At 44.6% G+C, this 23,141-nt stretch overlaps 1 pseudogene; it reads left to right on the top strand.

The window, feature by feature from the left end:
• LOC146193213 (uncharacterized) overlaps nucleotides 1-22,148 on the top strand; it is a 37,288-nt pseudogene extending 15,140 nt beyond the window's left edge.
• The last annotated feature ends 993 nt before the right edge of the window (nucleotides 22,149-23,141 follow it).

Genomic DNA, 23,141 nt, shown 5'->3' with positions numbered 1-23,141 from the left:
ACTTGTCTACAATTTCAATAATGTTATTATTTAGATGCAGGGTATTGTTTACAGTAATATCCAGGCTAAGGGGTCGAAAAAAGACGGCTTTTGTCTTTTTAGTGTTAACTACCAAACCATTAGCGGTGGACCATTTGTGGAGAGCACAAAGAACCAGATTGCCACTATTGATTAGTTCGTTGGCAGAAAAGCTCCTAAGAAAGAAACTTGTGTCGTCAGCGTACTGAATACAACTTGTACAATAGGCTATGCTCGCAAGATCGTTAGTATAGACAATAAAGAGGAACGGGCCGAGAACGCTGCCTTGTGGGACACCACAATCAATGAGAAGGGGGCTAGACCTGCTGGCGCATGTTTAAATAAGAACCAAAGAGCTGGAGGGAAAGACCACGGACATCATAACCTTCAAGTTTAGAGAGTAGTATTTCATGATTTAGAAGGTCGAAAGCTTTTGTAAAGTCGATGAAAATACTAAGAGTCAAACTTTTAGTTTCAATATTATTTAAAATAATTTCCTTTTTGCAAGAGTAGAGAAGATTCCGTGGACTTGCTCTTTAGAAATCCAAACTGATTGGAGTTTATTAATGCATGTTTAGAAGAAATTCCATCGATTTTTTTAGCATTACTTTTTCAAGCACCTTTGAAAAAGCAGAAAGAATAGAGATTGGCCTATAGTTTGTCATTTAGTTTCTATCACTTCGTTTGAAAATAGTTACTTTTGCATATTTAATTCGTGCAGGAAATATTCCTGATGTGAGTGGCAAGTTAAAGATGTAGCTTAAGCATGGTGCTAAGAGATCAGCAACAGATTTAACTGGCATTATTTAGAAACCATCAGAATCGGTGCAACTTGTCGATTTTAGGATCATTATAAGGCTAAAAACTACCGCACTAGCAGTTAAATGAAAAGCAAAAGTCTCTAAACCTTTATCTGGGATAAACTGAAGACCTTCGACTGCGGAACCACTCGGTCTAAAGCTTGTAAAGAAGTCAGTGAAGTTTTCTGCCAGCAAAGAGAGGGGATAGAGCAAGTCATCGATTGCAAGCTGACCCAAGTGCGTATTTTTATTCTTGTTAAGAAACAATTCATTTAGGAGTTTCCAAAATGCTTTCGGACCTGTCCTGCTAGTGAGGATACGCGATTTGTAAGCATATTTTGATATTCGAAGTTCGCTAGTTAACTTGTGGTACTTTTTTTAGTTATTAGGTGCTCAGAGTTTCGAGTGGACATAAAACGCTTGAAGAGCCTAGACATATGATTCATCATTTTGAAGTGTATCGGTGTCACCCAAGGTTTGCGGAGTTTCGTGTTTGATTTCGTAGTTTTCCAGAGAAAGCACTTATTGTAAATGGCTTTAAAAGTAGTTAAAGAAGCTCATAATATTCATCAACATTAGGAGAGGCAAGTACACAATTTCGATCTGCAACGCGTATAGACCTTTTTAGTTTCTATGCCTGGGTGCAGCCATCTTAGTTTGTTGGTGGCGCCCCGTATGGGCCAAACTGGAAAAGTCCGCTCTGGCTCCTCCTGACGCCATCTTGGGCTGTGCTGTTCGTGTTGATGCTGCGGTGCGGTAGTGTAAAAGTGCTGTTTCGCGGGGCTCGTGAAAGCTATCCGACACCTTGTTGTATTTGTGCTTTGTTTGAGCGCGCGAGCAAACCGCAATCCGTTTGGCATGGCGGCAGCTGTTGGAACTGCGTAGTGACTGCGAAGGATTGCGCTTCACTTCCGCAGCGAGGGTGTATCCGTTGTATCTTTCACGATAAATGTATTTTAAATTTATTTTATTATCGCAATGGTAACTGTACATACAAACACACAGCGAATGAACCGTACGGGCAGCTACCGAACGCGGAATGCAGATATTACGAAAGACGCTTTCCCATTTCTATATACGACCGAGCTTTTGATCTTCAACAATGTATACTTTGAAGTTAAACCATGGTTCAAGACCAGCACATAAAAGAAGTAGTGTCTAAAGTATTATCCGTCGACGTTTTTATGCAGCCTTAGTGTTTGTCCTGCAGCGCAACAACCCTCGTCCCGTACGTCGTAGCAGCATCGTTTCCACGACGTATTGTTGAGCAAAACGTTGCGAAACCAGCACTCTCAGCTGCACCATGAACGAAGACGACAAATTCGCAGCACATACAGCAGCACATACAGCAGCTCTTACGAAAGCGGCGCCGCTCGCTGGCGCTGCGGACTACGGCACTCTCGTCAAGCGCTACTCCCTAGTCGTCGCTAGGCCTACATTGTTTCGCATCGAAGGCACACCCGACGGCGCTTTGTAATTGCTCAAGGCTACAGTAAATGGTCTCTCATGGAACTGCCTTACCGCTGATACCATAGTATCAGTAAAAGAAAGATGTAAATTTCGATGACGGCTTAGCAGCGGACCAGTGTGCAGACGATGACCCGTGCGCTGCACCAGCGGAAATGTGTTGCGTAATTTATTTGTATTGCATTCATCAATAACACAGTATGGGTCAGAAATCCGCAAGAAAGATTTTTTTTTTGCTATTGGCTTATTGTTTAAGTGAAGAACAAATTTTAGCACGCTCTTCTTGCGCTGGCGGAAGCGATCCACCGTATCGTTGGCACGGAGGGCTTGGGGGAGGCACGGCCTGCCCGGCGTGCGTGGTTACTACGGCGTAGGAAGTGAAATTGGCATCATATTCGTGAGTCCGTCATTGGTACTAAGTCTATCTGGCTTACATAAAACGTTCATAGGCGAAATTAATCAGGATAGACTTGAAAGCGGTGAAGCAGAAACATATCACAGCCTAACTCGGACTGTCGATGCATGCTTCCCGCATACGCTCTCGGCAATCATGTTGCGATTTTTTTCATTCTTTGTGCATTTCGGGATCACGCATTGCTGTCCAGATTACATTAGCACTAAAATGGATGCTAATTAAGGTATTTAAGTCTCTAAGACTACAATATACCGAGGTGCAAGGCCGCTCTGCTATGCATGAAACGTGCGAATGCACAACCTACTCGGTACTGGCAACAATGGGCCGGCGTAAGGCATCTGTTTAGAGAGTACTTTCCTCCTCTCCTGCTCGCTCTCGGTAAAACGGTCTATAGACTCGCGAAATCGGGTAAGTGTCACAACAGTTATACATTGATAAGCAAAACTATTCGATTGTGCGTAACTTAGTGGGCAGCCATGTAGCACGGACACGAAAATGACACAGTGGTCACTAAGGAAATAGTACCAGCAGAAATAACGGGTGAGACAATGTCTACTATAAATACGTCAATTGTACTGAATGACGTCGGTGTTATTCTTGTGGGTGTAGTGATACGATTGGTTAAACGATTGGAAGCAATTGTGTAATTCAACTGGCAATTTGTACTAAAAGGTTCAAGTGTATTGATATTGAGGTCACCACCAGTAATAGTAGAGTATTGAACTTCAGAGGCAAAATCAAGAAATTCATCGAGATGTGTTAAGAACTCATCTCGGTCACTTGACGGCGGCCTGTAAACAATAGAAACCATTTTGCCTGCAATCTTCAGAGCGAGCATTTCAAAGTCAGGGGTCATTATAGAGAACTCAGGTAACACTTGACTATTATAAGGCCACTGTTCTTTACGTAAATGGCAACATCCCCTCCACGACAAGGGCGATTCAGGAAACTAGGATAATATCCGGGCAGTTTCACAGTCAGCATCACATACAGCCCATGTTTCAGTTAGCAGAATTACATCAAAATTGTGCTGCAGACTTTCAACAAAATATGAGGTCATCAAACTTGTTACGCAGAGACCGGACATTAATATGCAAGGTGGAGAAATTATTCAGGTCGAGGCAACCGTTGACTTTAAGTGGAAGTAGTAATTCGTGATACTCCATTTTTAGGTTTCATTTTAGGGCAAGTTAATGGGCTAGCAGATCAAGGTCACTCTCTGACCGAATGGCAAAGGCGGAGTCCCCTTCCTTCCTTCTAACGAATATTTTGCCATTGACATGCCAAGCAAATTGGAAGCCGCATCGTTTTTCATGCTCTTTTACAATCCCAAGGAGGTCTCGCGAATATCATGTTCATGCTGTCTTCGATAAAGACAAAGCAATCTACATCACGGAAGGCGCTTTTTTTGGCGAACAATTTGTCCCTCAGATCCTGACGAGAAAATCAGATACGAATGATGGGAGTTCTGTCCTTTTTTGCAGGCAGCCTATGCATGGTCATGACATTCTCTTGCATTAGTGGTTCACTTCATTAATCTTAGCCAGTAGGGCTTCCTGCTCACTCTGAATAACACCATGAAATTCCAGGTTTAAACGCCGACTACGCCATTCCAGGTCATTAACATTTGACTTGATCGCGGTCAGTTCAGACCCAACAAAGTTGCTTTCCAGCTCTGTAACTCGAACTTTGAGCTCTTTGTTAGTCTTCAATTGGGCACCGAGTCGTTCTTAGAACTTGTCGCCGACGTTCGTTCAGTTTATCCTGGTCGACCTCCTTATGACACTGACGTTCGCACAGTTTATCCTGGCCAACTTGCTTATAACTCCGACGTTCGCAACCTTTATTCTGTCCTACCTGCCTATGTTGCCCAGCGTCGACGTTATCCAGACGAATGGCGTACATCCGATTACCTACCTATTTGTTTTACTTGCTCCTGCGTCGGCCATATCGCTCGTTATTGCCAAAATCGGTGGTTCCAGCCACAAAGGTCCCGCCTGCCACCCTCTTATATCTATGATGACCACTCGCATCCCTTCTCACCTCGCCACGACCCTTCAAGCACAGCCGCTGATACCGAGTGTTCACGCCTCAACCGATCACCCTCCCCCCACCGCCGTCACAACCGTTCATCCCAACGCCATCGCTTTTGATCTCCCAATCCATATGGCCGCTCTCCGACGAAAAACTAGGCGCTGCAGCGTCTAGAGGTGATGCTGCAGTAGGATCTCAAATCCTCGTCAAGCTCTTCGTGCGCGCCGTAATTTGCTCACCGTGCCGGTGGATGGCACAGACGTTCAAACCCTCATTGATACCATTGCGCAAGTTTCTGTCATGAGCCCAGAACTCCGTTCTCGCTTGAGAAAAGTGCTGATGCCTTTACCTTTTACCTTTTATTATTCCTCTCAGAATATTACGAAAAAAATGTAAAAGAAAGAGAGAGGGATCCCGGACCAGCAAAGCTTTGCCAGGCGTAATCCAATTTACGATAAAAGAAAAGGAGCTAAACGCCCAAAATAAAAAAAAAATAATTTAGATGAAAAAAAAACAGACATAAAAATGTAAAAAATGTACATTAAAGATACAAAAGGAAACAAAGACCACAACTGCCTATTTACAATAGATGGATATATGAAATGGAAAAAGGATAAAGAAAGAGAGAAAATGCCTGCCCCTATACAGGTTGTGCGTGTTGCAGATGGAGCAACGTCAATGGTCACTGGCATGTGCTCTGCCGTGTAACGATTTTTGGCCGCCATACTACCGTCTTCTTCACAGGTCTGCAGCATTGTCCTCAAGACATCATCCTTGGCCTCGACTTTCTTTCTGACCATGCAGCCATCATAGACTGTGCTACAAGCGTCGTTGAGCTTGACCCACCTTCCCCTGTTCTGCACCGCCTTTGTAGTGTCGCTTTTGTTCGCCTGCCACCTGAAACCGCAACTTATGTTACATTCTGCTTTGTACACTCTAGTCCCGATGGACACTATATCGTTACCCCAATCCTCGACCCTCCCTTAACCCGACGCGTTGCCCTTGCTCATACCGTCGTCACAGTGATCACGAACCAAACATGCCTCCCTGTTTTGAACTTTGCGTCGCGAATCCAGCCCCTCCCGAAAGGCATCTCGCTCGCCACTCTGTTCTGTGAATGAATGTGATCTCTCAGTTGTGGCCACCGGTTTAACGCCCTTCTCTGACTGCTTTTTATCTGAAGTTTCCAATCAAGACTACGCCAAGATGATCGCTTCAGACGGTTATCTTCCACAAGCTCATGCACTCTGTCGTCTGCTGGCATCTTTCAGAGATATTTTTGATTTTGATCAGCGCCCATTGTGTCGAACTTCTCTTGTGCAACATCGCATACACACCGGCGACGCTGTTCCTATTCATCGCCGCCCTTATCGTGTATCCGGTGCTGAACGCCAGGTAATCCAAAAGGAGGTTGACAAGTTGCTCGCTCAAGAAATCATCGAATCCTCGACGAGCCCGTGGGCGTCCCTAGTCGTTCTGGTTAAAAAGAAAGACGGCAGCTATCGCTTTTGTGTTGATTACCACCATATCAACAGTATTAATAAAAAATATGTGTACGCTCTTCCCAGAATTGATGATGCCCTAGTGTACCTCCATGGAGCTAAATACGTTGGTCCGGGTTTTGGCAGATCGCTGTTGATGAGCAAGACCGTGAAAAAACAGCCTTTGTCACACCAGACGGCTTGTACCACTTTAAAGTCATGCCGTTTGGTCTCTGCAATGCACCGGCGACCTTTGAACGAATGATGGACTGCCTTATTCGCGGATTAATGGACAACCTGCCTGTGCTACCTCGACTCTCGCCGACCTTTTCTTCGCACCTTGAACAATTTACCAGTATACTCAATGTATTCCGTACAGCCGGCCTCCAGCTCAATTCATCGAAATAAAAGTTTGGTCGCAGCCAACTCACCATTCTTGGATACATGGTTGGCGCCTCCGGAGTACGGCCTGATCCGTGTAAAATTCAAGACGTCAAAGACTTTCCGCGTCTTAGAAGGATGTGCGCAGCTTCGTCGGCCTCTGCTCTTACTTTCGCCGCTTTATCAAAGATTTTGCCCGTATCACTAGTCCTCTCACCGACCTACTTAAGAAAACACCGCTTTCGCGTGAGGCCCTGACCAGCAAGGTGCGTTTTTAAATCTTATAGGCTTACTGGCGTCTCCCCCTGTCTTGGCTCATTTCGATCCCTCAGCTTCCACTGAAGTTCGAACAGACGTCTGCGGATATGCGATCGGTGCAGTGCTGGCTCAACGCCAACATGGCAATGACCGCGTCATTGCATATGCTAGCCGCCTTCTTTACAACGCGGAACGCAATTATTCGATTACTGAGCGCGAGTGTCTCGCGCTGTATGGGCTGTCGCTAAATTCCGACCTTACTTATTCTTTCTCAGCTCTCACTGTCCACTACGCGCTTTGTTGGTTGTCATCTCTGAGAGATCCCTCCAGCCGTATTGGTCGCTGGGCTTTGCGCCATCAAGAATAATCCTACAACGTCGTTTACAAGTCTTCATCAAGATGCCGATTGTTGCCTCGCTAACCTGTAGAGCCCCCTGACTTGATGACGCAGAGGCAATGCCCCGTGTCTTCGTCCTCTCCAATCTCGCCAACATAGCAGGCGAGCAGCGCAACGACCCATCTTTAAGAGTCATCATTGAAGGCCTGGCATCTGGAAGAACAGGTTCTTCTCTGCAGCTTTTTTTTGTACAGGATGGTATCCTCTGCCGCCGCAACTTTCATAATGAGGGTTCTCCCTTCCTGTTGGTCATTCCCAAAAAGCTCTGCTGCTCTGTTATTGAAGAAGTCCACGACCTGCCCACAGCTGGCCATCTCTGTGTGTCTCGCACTTACGACCGGGTACGGCGTCCTTTTCTTTTCTTTTTTTTGGCCGGGACTATACTGCAGCATCCGGCACTACATCGCAGCGTGTGATGCGTGTTAGCGGAGGAAAAAACTCGCGGCCACCAGCTGGCCTTCTGCAACCAATTGACGTGCCCTTGGAACCATTTTTATCGGGTTGGGCTTGCCCTTCGTCACGGTCGGGTCACAAATGGATCGCAGTGGCAACCGATTATGCAACACGCTATGCCATCACCCGAGCTCTACCCACGAACTGCTCTACGGATGTCGCTGACTTTCTTCTACACAGCGTCATTCTCCATCACGGCGCTCCTCGTCAATTAATACCGACCACGGTCGCTACGTTTCGTCCCGAGGTGTTGTAGACATCCTGCGTTCATGTTCTACGAAGCATAAGCTCGCGACCACGTGCCATCTCCAAACCAACGGCCTTACCGAGCGCTTCAACCGCACACTTACGGACATGTTATCTATGTATGTATCACCTGATCAACACGACTGGGACCTAGCGCTGCCATATGTGACCTTTGCTTAGAATTCTTCCAAGCACGACACGACGGGTTATTCACCCTTCTTCCTGCTCTTTGGCAGGCACCCCGCTTTACCTTTGGACATGCTGGTTCCGCCTGCTGGCCGCCCCATAACTACCTATGCACGTGATGCCATTGCGCAAGCCACTAAAGCGCGCCAAGTAGTCCGTAGTCGGCTCATCGCCTCTCAGACTTCTCAAAAGTCTGCCTACGATAGGTGCTATCGCCACGTAACCTATGACCTTGGGTCATTGGTTCTTTTGTGGTATCCTGCACGCTGCATTGGTCTCTCGGAGAAACTTTTGTCCCCCTACAGTGGCACTTATCGGGTGGTGCGCCAAGTCACTGATGTGACGTATGAACTTGCCCCTCTTGTGCCCGCGTCCTCCTCTCACCTCACTACTGACATTGTCCATGTTTCGCGCCTCAAGCCATACGACTTCATGCCTTCTTTGCCAGTTTAGCGCCGGGACGACGCTTACACTGCCAGGGGGTCATGTTACGCGATGATGACGACGGAGTGTGTCCTCTTGCCGCGCGGAAGGGACAAGGTGATGACGACGAAGTGGGGCTAGTTCCGTGTTGCTGCTCGCTGCTATGCCAGTTCCAGCTGTTCTGTAAATATACTGTAAATACATGAACTTTCCACGTAACAATAGATCAGGAAAATCTTCTTTGTTATCTTTATAGTCTAATTTTACCGCTGTGCTTGTGCATTGTCGGTTTTCTTTTGTCTTGTTATTTACGGAGTCATCTTTTACCATTATCGTGTCGTGGCGTTTTTTTTTTCATGTTCGATTATTATGCAATGTAATTTGGACTAATATCTATAACTATTCAATTGTTTGTAAAAGAAAGTGAGTTTCTTGAACTTATTTGCCAATAACAAACCGAGACACATATTTTATGGGTTGACCGGCCTAACTTCTGTGTCCTCAAACCTCATAGAGGGACGGCGGGTAACCGTGAAGATATTCCGCGCCTTTGTTGATCGTAAAGGCGGGGGTTTGTGACAATGAGCCAAGGTGAATAAATAGATCACCATTGTTTCACTTCCAGCGCACGTTTAAGGAACCTGCGACACGTGAAAGAACTCACCAGCGCACGCCGAGGAAAGATATAGATATCAGCGGAGGTGTAAGCTCGTAACCTGGCATATGCGGTGTGTTGAGCAATTAAATGCCAGCCATAGAATGCTCTTCCCAAATAAACCGCGGCGTCCTCCATCTAAAATTTGGCAAGATTTTTATATCAAAATTTGCGGCGCAGCATACCAAGCCATTTTCCCTGTGATGGCCCCAGTGGCGTCACCTCGTTTTGTTTCTAGCAACACTGACAGGGATTCGACGAAAGAAAGTAGGCGGACGGTGTTGCGTTGCGGATTATTTAAAAAGGTTTATCGACTATTTTACGAATAGCAATAAACTTTCGCCCGAAACTGCAGTAAATTAGAAGTTTTTTTTTGTGTATCGCAATAAATCTTTTCGGAATTGAGGACAAAACGAGGTGGCGCCACAGTGCCATTGCTGGGAAAGCAGCTTGGTTTGCTTCCATGGCGCCACAGACGATGCGAACAACCGACTTCTAAGCGAATCAGGCAAATATACCAAATAAATTTGTTTTACTGAAGACCGAATGCAATTTCTGTGCTAAATGGGAGCTGCAGGGATTCATTGTTCTGCTGGGAGTTGCATCAGAAGGCGCTGATGTTATTTTGCAACGCGCGATTTAAAAGAGCAACTTTGAGTATTTTGGTGAAGCTCTCTTCATTGCACAGAAAATGAAGACGACTATCATGTCGCACTGACTGTAAAGTGTTTTGCGAATAGCAATTATATCGGAATCTTCTGCAAGGACTGATAGTGAGAAAGCCACTTGTTAATCGTGCATACGTTCCGTCGGAAAGAATTAATTTACACCTAAACAAATGGAAACTCAGAGCTTCTGAGAATTCAAATTTCAGGTTTCCAGCGTACATTCACCACGCTGAATATGTTAAGGGAATAGCTAAATTTTACATGACATGTAATTTCAGATGCAAATAGGAGCGTGGAAAAGCTCCGCCTTTCAAATAAGCTCCTGAAGAACCTTGCTGAAAACTTTGATGATGCGCATCGCGCTTAAAACTGCGAAACAAGTATGAATGTATCAATTGGCAGCAACATCTCTGCTTAAAATGATTAACAACATGTACACAACTGCTCATAGGTTTGCAAAATACACTTGTTTCAGCGCGTTGCGTCATAAAAGATGCGACATTTACCTCGAACAAAGACCTCACTGCTTGCAATTGGCATATTAAAAAAAAAAGGTTCGAGATTGTTTTTTGGTACGTAGAATAGAAAGGGTTCAAATAGAAGTACCACTGGATTTCTGGCGGCCCGTTTCCGATCATGCATTGATTGTCAATATCTATTGGTATGCATTTGCAACAAGACTGCAGGTGGGACCTCCCATGGTAATAGATTTGGATAGGCAACATAAAGAATAATTGTATTGTAAGGAAATTTATGAAGCAACACTGAAAATAAATAACGAAATACATAGTAAAGAGTGCATTGCCGACATATTTAGATACAGAAATGCAATACAGAAAAAAGTACAAAAAAACTTACGAATTCCGCGACACAAAAGATAAATAAAGAAATCACAAATTAAGAAGAAAATTTTTGAATTTCAACTTGAACAAAGAAAGTGCATTAGTTTGCTCAATGTCGAAATTTAAGTGGCTGTGGACGAAAGCGTAGCAAAGTGATAGTAATGTGTGGATTGGGAAAAAGGATCGGGTTTTGATTAGTGCGCGTAACCCAAATGGAATTTTCTTGCAAGTTTCAACTATATGATAATGGAGTTTTAGGTGAGGTAATAACAACGCCTAGAAACTAAATTCGGCCTTGCGACGCGATGGCAGTGGAATTGAAGTATAGCAGTGGCGAAACGGGCAATGGCTTCTGAGAGGGATGGAAAATCTGAAAGCAATTCTTAGTAACATTCACAGTAAGGTGGTTAATATGGAACCAATGCTCAAAGAATGAATGTCATTTTGAAGTTTAGATATGAGCTGGTAAATGTCATGGTGTGATGTTATCATAGTAGAGTCATCTGGGTATAATATACTATTACAATGCCTAAAACAGAATGGTAAATCGTTAATATAGAGTAGAAACAATACAGGGCCTAGAATAGAACCCTGTGGAACCCCAATGTTAGTGAGAGCTTTATTAGATGCATGGTTATTAATACAGACTATGTGCTCTCGGTCACGAAGAAAGCTCTTCAAAAGCAGTAGTGGAGGTCCTGATATGCCGTACAACTCAAGTTTCTGAAACAATTAAGATGGAGTGTTCGATGGAATCAAATGCTTTGCTGAAATCAATGAAAGCTGCGCCTGAAAACTTTCCTTTATAGATAGCAAGCCTGATATAATCCATGAGAGAAGTTATAGCAGTAGTTATAGATAGTCCGCGTCGAAAACAGTGTTGAGTATCTATCAATATGTTGTATTTTCAATATATCCTGACAGCCTTATTTCAAATAATTTTTCTAAAATTTTGTCAAAAAAAAAGAAGAATGGCAATTGGTTGATAATTATTTGGCATAGCGGGATCGCCTTTTTTGAACACTGGTATTATTTTAGCTATCTTAAGCTGCCGCGGATAACAACCACTTAAAAAAACAAGATTGAAGATGTGGCTGAGAACAGCTGGGAGCATAGATAGGATAATGTTCACCTGTTTTCCATGGATGTTGTCAATGCCGGAACCGGTCATCTTTAAGGTATTAATTACGGATATATATTCTTCTGGGCAAGTGGGGGTAAGAAAGAAGGAAGGGGGGCAGCGCTCAAAAGAAGGTGTGCACGACGAAGAGGAAGGATAATTAGGTTAGTTAAAAAAAGAATTACATAATGTGATCGCTATTACTTCAGGATTAGTTAAAAGAACCCCATCGTGAAAAATAGACTTAACTACATTGGGTGACCTTCCAATGTTCGAAAATTCATCAAGAAACTGCCATTTTCGTTTAGAATCATTAGATTGTTTGGATAATTGGTTTTCATGACAGCTTTGTTTAGATTTTTCAGAAGAGATGATAGTATACTAGAATACCTAATATATCGCGATTTAAGATGAAGATTAAATGGCTAGCGTTTAGTTTTCTTATACATGTTTTGTTTTTCCGCAGTGAGTTTAAGAGAGCAGTAGTTATCCATGGGGAACGAGGGGTATTATACTTTCGCGAGGATGAACGAAGTGACGAGTATTTATTAATTGCTGATACTTTTATAGTCGACCGCTCGTGAAGAGCCACTTCTGGATTCTAGATACCCAAAATGAATGAAAAATCGGTGTTAGATATGATTTCAATGTATTTATCACTATTGAAAACTAATTTCTGTGTAGACTTGTGGTTAATACCATGAAGTTATAGTGCGTAAAGAAATACCGGAAAATGATCAATGTTATCACACTATCATGCCAACCTGAGGAGCGGTGGGAACATTGGAGAAAATGTGATCAAGTAAGGAATGCGAGCCGTGGTCAGTAAAACGTGTAGGGGTGTTAATCAAATTTGTGTAACCATAACTGTAGAAACAGGTCTTGTAGTCGATACTGATAGGATTGGTCATGTCAAGAAAATTAATGTTAAAGTCACCCATGATGAATACATTATTATTTTCGAGGGATAGTTTATGAAGTGCTTGGTCAAAAGCTCCGCAGAATTCAGACGCAATATTGGAAGGAGATCTGTAAATAGTGCCGCATATAATATTGTTTGTGTGACCAGTAGACAATCAAGTTCGATCCAAACAGATTTGCATTTGGGAACATTCAAGCATAAATCAAGGCGTCTTTTGTAGGCGATGTGCTTTGAAACGTAGATAGCAGAGCCGCCATAGGCATTATCAACACGGTTTGCATATTCGCATGAATAACCAGGAAGAGCATACAAGCCTTTATAAGGGGATGATAGCCATGTTTCCGAAGATGATATGATGGAAAATTGATGTTGAATGGAAGTAAGCGAAGCAGTTATGCTATCGTAATTCTTCCGTAAACTACGGGCATTGATGTGGATGGGAGATAGACCGCTTGATTCGGACAGAATCGAGGAAGCGTCTTTCGGTGAAAATGAAGCCATGGTGGTTTGAAAAAGTGTAGAAAGTTAGCAGCGATAGGAATGTTCATTCACGGAAAATATTTAGATCATCTACCTTACTTATGCGATAGATCGTGCTGTTCTGCTCCTTCCTAGCCAGAATAGCGCAGTTTGATGTCCACAAGAAGAACACACATTTTTCCTTCTTGAGCTTATGCGCTTTTGAAAAAAGGTGTTTGTTGTCGGGGGAAAGGTGCTCATTGACATAAGCGGGAGCATCGTGCGCTTCAGGGAAACCCAGGCATGTCATGCTAGGGTGAGTTTTCCTAGCCTTGGCAAGGAATTCCGCCTTCTTGTTTCGCGAGAGGAAACGAGTAATTATGTTTTTTTTTTCATACTTGTTGCGGGTGGGAACTCTGTGCACTGTATCCAGATCCTCTAAGTTAACGGGGCAGTCAATCTCACTGCCGAGAGCCTCAACGATCTTGGTGCAATCCTCGCCCTGGGTCACCGGGACACCTCTGATTTCAAGGTTGTTCAGGCGCGAATATTGTTCCAGGTGGGCAAGCTTGCGCACGAGGACCTCATTGCTCTCCAAGAGTCTTTTGTTTTCGGCAGCAAGACCGGCGTTTCGATCCCTTATGGTTTCAAACTCATCGCTCATGAATTCTAGAGATTTTTTCAACTCAACGACCTCATTTTGAAGTTCCTTGATGACATGTCACCACTACATAAGACCACGGAAGATATCACAGTAACAAGAGGATCAGTGAGCGTTTGAAGTTTTGCTTCAAAAGACAATTTAAGTTCCTCCAGTCCCTTAGCGACAACAGCAACAGTGGGAGCCACAACGCAAGGAGCAATCTGAGACTAGCAGCCCAAAATAGTATGTGCAGAAAAATGGGTACAAAGATATTATTTTACCTGGGCAAAAGATGGGTTGCCGGTTGCACAGAAAGCCAGCCAGACCGCAGTCACAGATAACTCCCCGCTAAATTGACACCAGAAGAAAAACTTCTGCTGTCCAATACCTAACACTATTTGATAGATTTTGGATCTCATACAGGCCATGAGAATAATACATTAGGTTACCTGCTCTTAGTGAGTGCCGGCTTATTCATTTTAATCTCTGAAACCTCGAAATATAGTCCAAGTTTTAAGCTATTTCCGGCCATTGTCTCACTGAAAGGGTTACAAATTGAACTCCATTTACACTGATAATGAATTCATCCCAACCCCAGACTCTGTACACGTCAGAGAAGAATGCAATGGTTTGTGCTGTTACCATTGGAAACGTCTCGTGGTTTGCACATAAACCAAGTCATTGCTCTTAAAACGAGCCTTTAACCCATGGGCCTTGCGTTTGCGCTTCAGTGCAGTCGAATATGCATGGTGTGCGTTTGTACTCACTGCTATGAAGATCGCTGGCATTCTAGCTTGTGGATTTGAGCGAGGAATCCATACTAGAATATGCTGTTTTCACGGGTCCAGTACTGATTAGAAAGATGCATCGATGAAATTTAGTGACACTTCCGATTTTTGAGTCAGATATGTACAAGGTATGTACAAGAAACAGCAGTTTACGTTAGGTAGCGATGCACTGGAAGTAGTAGGCGAATATGTCTACTTAGGACAGGTAGTAACCGCAGATCTGGACCATTAAAGGGAAATAACAAGGAGAATAAGGCTGGGATGAAGCGCTTTCAACTCGCAGATTATGAATAGCAGCTTCCCGGTATCGCTAAAGACGAAGGTATTCAACAGTTGCATTTTACCTGTCATACCAGAGGGGCTAAAACATAGAGACTAACAAATATGGTTGAATTTAAGTTGCGGACAACGCAGAGGGCTATGGAAAGAAAAATGCTAGGAGTAACATTAGAAGATAGGAAACGTGCAGAGTGGGTCAGGGAAATAACTCAAGTTACTGGCATTCTAGTAGAAATCAAGAAGAAATGGACATGGGCAAGACATGTAGCTCGAAGAGAAGATAACTGATAGTCGCTTAGGATAAAAAACTGGATTCCAAGGGAAGGAAAGCGTAGCAGGGGGCGGCAGAAAGTGAAGTAGGCGGATGATGTTAAAAAGTTCGCAGGGGTCAAGTGGATGCAGCTAGCACAGAACCGGGTTAACTGGAAGAATGTGGAAGAGGTCTTCGCCTTGTCGTGGGTACAGTCAGGGTGATGATGATGATGTACAAACGGCTGTTAGCGGAAACTAATACATGGAACTGTATTTGAACACCTGCAGTAATGACCCCGCCGCAGTGTTGTGCCTCAGGGGTTGTGGAGCTTGACATGTGAACCCCAGGACGCGAGAAGACAAAATGAATATGTTTAAAAAACGGCATCCAAAGCACAGCGTTAACAATTGGCCGATTAGAACACGAACAAATTGGCTGCCTATTTGAAACTCTGGTCTGATGATGATGGACTGATTTTTATGTCGCAAGGGCATCTTAGGTCAAATAGCGCCAAACACAAGGTGGGGGGAACTCTGGTCTAAAGCAGTAACCAGCGAAGATGATCTGTGTGCTTTGGCATGGGTTTGAACGACCATCGGACTGAAATGTCAATACTCCCTGTATCTCCCAAAGATAAAAAGTTCAAATCGTCTTCGCAGTTATACGGCCGATCGGCCTTTCCAAAAATGCTAGCGGCAGTGCTGACGGACTACGCCTACGTGCCTATTTATCTGTCTGAATTCCTTTACAGATGCTGCGCAAATTGGCGATTCTGCTTTTACACTTCAATATGTCTAGATTGCTCATTTTTCCTCATCAAGGTGGATTCACTCTAACGCGATTAAACAACTCAGAAGGCTATGCGTACTTTATGGTGATGCCACAGTCTAGGATGACGTAACTCCATTGCTCTAGACCATCCTATCACTCAAGTTGAAGTACACCGTGGTGCAGTCCAAGAGAATGGACCTATTCTTAACAGCCGAGCTGCGACACAGTTATGCTTGGCAATATTTATGCTGATCTGGCCAACATTAGCCACTTACTTCACTTTTCAATGTCCGTGTAGTGTTTTCTCACTATGTAAATTCTTAACAGCAGAAGTAGCATTGAAATCTGCAGCTTCGCCCAACTACAAAACAGAAAAGTGCTCCGAATTTAATTTTCTGCTGCTACAAACGCCCATCCGAAATGTTCGTTACTTTTCATGCTGTTGCCAACTGAGCCCTCGAGCTAGGGATTCGGATATGCATTGTGCAGGACGTAGATGTAATCGGGAAGGTGCAATTCAGTGACCACAGGATGGTAAGGTCTCGAACTAGTCTGAATCTGAAGAGGAAACGAAACAGATTAGTAAAAAAGAAGTTCATCAACAAATTCGCGGTGAGGGGGAGGGCAGAAGGGTTCAGGATCTCGCTACAGAAAAGATATTCAGCTCTAACCGAGGATGGCGACATTACCCTAGAAGCAATGAACAATAATTTCAGAGATATCATTACTGAGTGTGCTGTAGAAGTAGGCGGTAGGATAGTTAGAAAGGATACCGGTAAGTTGTCTAAGGAAACGAAATGTTTAATTAAGAAACGCCAGAGTATGAAAGCTTCCAATCCAACAGACCAGGTAGAATTGGCCGAGATATTAAAGCTAATCAATAAGCGCAAAGTGGCCGATATAAGGAAGTATGTCATGGAGAACATTGAGTATGCTGCAAAGAACGAGAGAAGCTTTAAAGCGACGAAGAAGAAATTAGGCATATGCAAACATTAGTGGTATGCGCAAAGGGACAAGGCAGGCAATGTCATCACAAATATGAACGAGATAGCCAAAATAGCCGAGGAGTTCTATACTGATCTCTACAGCAGCCAAAGAAGCCACGACAATAACGAGATTTACAGTAGGGAAATGCCATTGACGAAGGACGAATTTAAGAAAGCATTAGAAACTATAAAAAGCGGTAAAACAGCTGGAGAGGATCAGGTAACTATAGATTTGTTGATGGACGGGGGGAATATCGTGCTAGAAAAACTGGTCACCCTGTATACGCAGTGTCTGGTGTCATCGACGGTACCGGAACCATGGAAGAACGGAAACATTATCTTATATCATAAGAAAGTAGACGCTAAGGAGCTGAAAAATTACAGACCAATCAGCTTACTGTCTGTTACGTATAAGATATGTACCAAAGTAATTGCTAATAGAATCGGGAAAACTTTAGACTGCAATCAAGCAAAATATCAAGCAGGTTTTCGGAAGGGATACTCTATTATCGATCATATCCACACCATCAACCAGGCAATAGAAAAATGCTTAGAATATAACCAGCCCTTATACATAGCATTCATTGGTTACGAAAATCATTTGACTCAGTAGAAACCTCGGCTGTCATGCAGGCATTGCGAAATCAATGTGTAAATGAGCCGTACGGGAAAGTGTTGGAAGCTATATATAGAGGGTACACAGTAACCAGTTCTGCATAAAGAAAGTAACAAAATTTCTATAAAGAAAGGTGTTAAGCAAAAAGACACGATCTCCCCAGTACTATTCGCAGCTTGCTTAGAAGTATTGAGAGACTTGGAATGGGAGCAGTTAGGGATAAAAGTAGATGTATAATACCTCAGTAATCTCCGATTCGCTGATGAGATTGCCTTGATAAGTAACTCGGGGGATGAACTACAAAAGAATGATTGATGGCCTAGACAGGAAAAGTAGAAAGGTAGGCTTGAGACTCAATATGCAGAAGACTAAGGTAATATTCATTAGCCTAGAGAAGGAACAGCAGTTTACGTTAGGTAGCGAAGCACTGGAAGTAGTAGGCGAATATGTCTACTTAGGACAGGTAGTAACCGTCGATCCGAACCTTGAAAGGGAAATACAAAGAAGAATAAGACAGATGGAGTGCATTTAGCAAGCACTCCCAGGTTATGACTTGCAGATTACCGGTATCGCTCAAGAAGAAAGTATACAATAGTTGCATCTCCCCTGTACTCACCTATGGGGCTGAAACGTGGAGGCTAACCAAAAAGGTTTTTACTTAGGTTGAGGAACACACTGGGGCTATGGAAAGAAAAATGGTAGGAATAACGGTAAGATATAGGAAACGTACAGAGTGGTTCAGAGAAATAACTCAAGTCACTGACATTTTAGCGGAAATCAAGAAGAAATGGGCATGGCCATGACATGTAGCGCGAAGAAAGGGTTACCGATGGTCGCTTAAGGCAACAATCTGGATTCCAAGTGAAGGAAAGGGTAGCAGAGGGCGGCGGAGAGTTAGGTGGGCGGATGAGGTTAAGAAATTCGCAGTGGTCAAGTGGATACAGCTGGCACAGGACCGGGTTAATTGGAGGATACGGGAGAGGCCTTCGCTCTGCAGTGGTAAATTCAGGCTGAGGATGATGAAGAGTTGCCCGCCCATCCTCCACACACCTTTTAGACCATCCTGCAGAAAATTGTTGCAGTGCTTTTGGAAGCGATATGGTAACAGGCATGCCTGAAGGGCCCCGAAACTAACACTAAGACCGCTAAAGATAGCTGTCTTCCGAGACACCACCTTATAGTTCGAGGTTTTCATATGGGTAGTTTTCATACGGAAAATTTTCGGATTTCCCTGTCCTCTTTTCCCAAACTAAATTCATCTCTCCTCGTTTGGAAGCTGGCATAGAAAAAGAGAGCGAGGAATTTCTACTCGACGAGCACAGACATAATTTAAAACAAGAGTTTTATAAGTGGTATTTCTGTAACAGCAAAGTTATGATGGAGCTCAAGATTTGTTGAAACGTCAGATGATTGAGAATTTCAGATAAACATTATTCGTGAAAAGAAAAGCACTAGCAAATAAATATGCTACAGAAGAATCAATATTTTCTCATTCGGGATGTACGGCGTGTTCATTACGTCTAAAATGCCTCTTCTCGGCAAATGCGGCACATGTTGAGATCTTTAAATGATTTTTTAGGGTCTAACCAACAATAAGTGCGTATGTGTACTCGCCGAGAAACTTATGGCATGAAGCACAACTGAATAAAAATAAGCAAGGGTCACAGCGAAAATGCCCATAAAACGCCTAGCTCTTATGACGCCTGGGGCCGAATTACGGGACTCGCTCTAAAGTTATAGATCGTGACGCCTATTTCGACTCTGGCCTGTTGTAAAGTCATGACCAAAAGATTGCTAGATGCAGATTTGCGAAACATTATTTTCTCTTCGCGTCGCCAGTAAAAGCTGGCATTCTTGAAAAAAAATAAACTTCATAACTCCCGTCGTTTAAAAAAAATTGCCGACGTTTACGTCACTTCGTAATACGAAATTTGAGTGCAATTTATCAGCTGTTTCAACTTTTCGATAGATTGAGGCAAAGATTTCGAGCAGGACACGTATTTACAATTACAGACAAGGTTTTTAAATTTTTCACACGTATCCCTTCAAGAAACACTCCGCTAAAAGTTCTTGGCTATCATGAAAGAAGCTTTGTGGCCGGGGAAATGAAGATATCAATTAGGTTATCAGGAGTTGCGCAAGGCAGCGCGTGGACACATAGCAACGTCGGGCGACGAACAGATAGCAACGACTGACTGATACCGCAGACGCCGCTAGCTAGTGAAGAGAATGTGACTCTGCGTTTCGGCTTGGGATGCACAAACCGCGAACCGCTTATAGCGAGCCGGATTTTCGGCAACGAGAGCACCGTCGCCGCCACTCAGAAGGAGGGCCGCCACTCAGAAGGAGGGGGTGAGGGGGGGGGGGGGAGGGGGGGCGTATAAGCAATGGCGAACGGGGGAGCGCGCACAGCAATGAAATAACACGCGCTGTGGGCGCCACGCAGGAAAAGGGGGCTGAGCTGGGGGTTGAAAGGGGGCGGAGCTGGCTACGAGGCCGACGCCGACGCGAAACCAAGGAACGGGCGCCAAAGAGTGCGCTCTAAACATTAGTAATGGAACTGTTTCCCGCGACCGCGCCAAAGCAATTTCATCAATTTACGTCACGCAGTCAGTTTTCAATGATTGTCAGTGTCATATTCATTTGAAAAAGGGTATAGAAAGATTTCATTGTATTAGCACATACAACAACCTCCCCGTTTTTGTTAATGACTAATACTTGGCGACAAATCACAGAATTGCCATGGGGAAAAATCTTGCGCGAAATGCGCTTCAGATATAAGAACTACAAAAACTGTAAAACACCACCAATCTTCACTCGCAGTGGAGAGGATAACCCTGAATACACCAGATCGCGGCCTTCGTAGGAGAATGGTTGACAAACAATCAAATGAAATATGTTTCATTTAAAGAAACGAGTAAATGTGTCCATGCCACTCCTGTACACGTTTTCGCTCACTCAAAACGAGAACTTGAGCGATATGATGCGACGGCGCTACGCTTCACACTATTCAACGGCACACACAGGCTGTGGCAGATGCGTTCTTGGCATATGTGAGTCTCGTTTACTTCTGAATGAGCATTTATTAGTTCAGTAATCTTGCTGCCTTTATTTTGCCTTATTTCTGGCTCTTGAATTTACGCCTATAATTCTCATCACCGTTTCACTGCGTTTAAGATAATTCTACATTGAGACAAGGTCTCTGGATCTCCGTTAGCCAATTTGAACCGTTCTGGTTGCAATTGGGTCTTTTAGTGGCTAGGTCGCTCGACTGCTTATTCTGAGGACGGGGATCGATCCCGGCACCACCATCCAAGCTTCAGTCGAGGTACGACGAATAGTGCCACTGTAGAGTGCCTTGTGCTCGGACGTTAAAAGGCCACGCGACACTGAAATATGGAGAACCCCACATGCTAAATCGTTTGTCAGCTACACTAAACCATAAACCGAATCTAAGCTATTCGTGGCGATCCGGGTCTCTAGTGTGTACATTTTGACCCCGTCGGGGTGTCGCAGTGGTTACGGCGCTCGACTACTGTTCCCAAGGATGCGGGATCGAATAACGGCATCAGCGGCAGCTTTTCGGTGGCGGTGAAAGAGCAAGGCGCTCGTGTGCTGTGTGATGACAGTGCACGCTAAAAACTCCAGGTGGTAGAAATTTCCGGAGTCCTTCACTTCGGCCTCTTTGATAGCCTGAGTCGCTTTGGGACGTTAAACCCTACAAACCAAACCAAACCAGTTTGTACATTTCTCATCCGCATTCAATTGCCATACAAAACCGAATAACTTTCATATATTTACACGTGAATGAAAATTCCCTTGTTTAACATGCTTAACTGCTTCACCCAAGGATGCAGGATTGAATTCCGGCCGCGGCAGTCCACCTTCCATGCAGGCGAAAGGCCACTGGACTGTGTGATGTCAGTGCACGGTAAAGAACCCCCGGTAATCGAAATTTCCGGAGCTGTACCACTACGGCGTCTCTCATAGCGTGACTCAATTTGGGAAGTTAAACCCCACAAACCAGTCTCGAACAGTGTGCACCATTTAGCCCAATTTGACGTTTTTCCAAACAAAGCGCTTCCCGATATTTTACGAAGTCATGAACCATTGGCACCTTGCCATGGTTTCCCCACTATTGTGACTATGATGATGGTCGCGAGGTTGTGATGATGGTGATCGTGAGTCCGAGTGGACCAGTGAAAAAAAAAAAAAGGAAAGTGCGGCAGCGTGCGGGGCGAGCTAGTTCGCGTCATTTCGTTCAAGGCAGGGGGAAAAGGCCGCATGTTCCCGAGCATTGCTGGGCGGTTTTCTTAACCGTTCTGGGCCTGGCGTCTAAAGGTCGGCTCGCCAGAACCTGTCGGACACCTGGTCCGGGGTCTGGTACCGTACAGCGCTCCGCCATTTTGTGGACTACTCCCGGAGGCAGCTCGCCTGCACTAACGCGCCTAATCGCCGCACGTGTCCCACCATAGCACCTGGGTGTGACCCGCCGCAGTACTTGTGGGACTTGGACGCCTGGAACTGACCCACCGCAGTGCCGAGCACTGGGAGCCGTGCTACCTGGTACTTGGACGCCTGATGTGAAATGCTAGCGTCATATCACGACCTCCGGTCTCTCGGAATCAGATCCAGGGCTCGGTTCCTGCACGGCGTTGCACGAAAGGAGACCTCAACCGTTGGCCGGCCATCACATCAAACGAATATAGAGCAGCATCAACCTCACTGCTCCGGCATATGACCACGAAACAGTGGGACGTTTTGAGGTGAAAAACTTCACTAGGCTAGTCAACTCCGAGTCTCGCATGTGCTACGTCGTTAGAAAAATCCACAGCTGCGCATGCGCAAAGAACGTGACGTCACACGAGAAGAAGAAGAATTATGCACTGCGCTAGGTTTTAAATCCCTCGGCGGGGCACCGTGACACCGTATGCCGTGAAAGAAAAGAAGGAGAATGACAAGAGACGAGGCGTCAGGTGCTGCTGCTCAGGCGGAAGCCACTGCTGCACGGCGTAATGAAAACAAGAGGAGGCAGTGGGCAGAGGAAAGCGAAGAACAGCTTCCGAGCGGTCGGAAAAAAAGAGACGTGCGAGTGACGCAGCAAGACGGGCGCGTTTTACTGCTGAGAAGAAGACTGGATGTGACGATGATGTTACCCTTTACGAAAAGTGGGCCTTGACATTCGGGTGAATGAGCTTCGCTATGTTACTCGTGAGTTCCAGGCTTAACCTAGCAAAGCTAACACCAATTCTTTTGGACATTCTCTATTAGACATTAGAGGTTAGACTGTGTATGTGCATTGATGATGGTTTACTGGTAAAAAAAAAGAAAAGCGGAGAGAAACTGAAGTTGCGGACGCGCGAGCGACACATGACTGCTCACTCCGGAGTAACACACGCTTTTGAAACGCTGCCCAGTGACGGCCGCCACGTCTGCAAATGATGCGCCCCTTTCTTAATGTCTACTCTCTCATTGGGTACATCTATGCCCCCGCTCCGCCCACTCAGTGTTAAGTCCCGTGATGCAGGTGTCGCCGCCATTTTTCCTTACTCCTCCTCAAATTCACAGAGAGACGGATGG

The sequence above is a fragment of the Amblyomma maculatum genome, chromosome 4 (genome assembly GCF_055883805.1).
Source record: "Amblyomma maculatum isolate TAMU_Amacu chromosome 4, ASM5588380v1, whole genome shotgun sequence".
Taxonomy (NCBI): Eukaryota; Metazoa; Arthropoda; class Arachnida; order Ixodida; family Ixodidae; genus Amblyomma; species Amblyomma maculatum.
The sequence above is the reverse complement of the archived record's forward strand: the minus strand, read 5'-3'. Positions and strand labels throughout refer to the sequence as shown.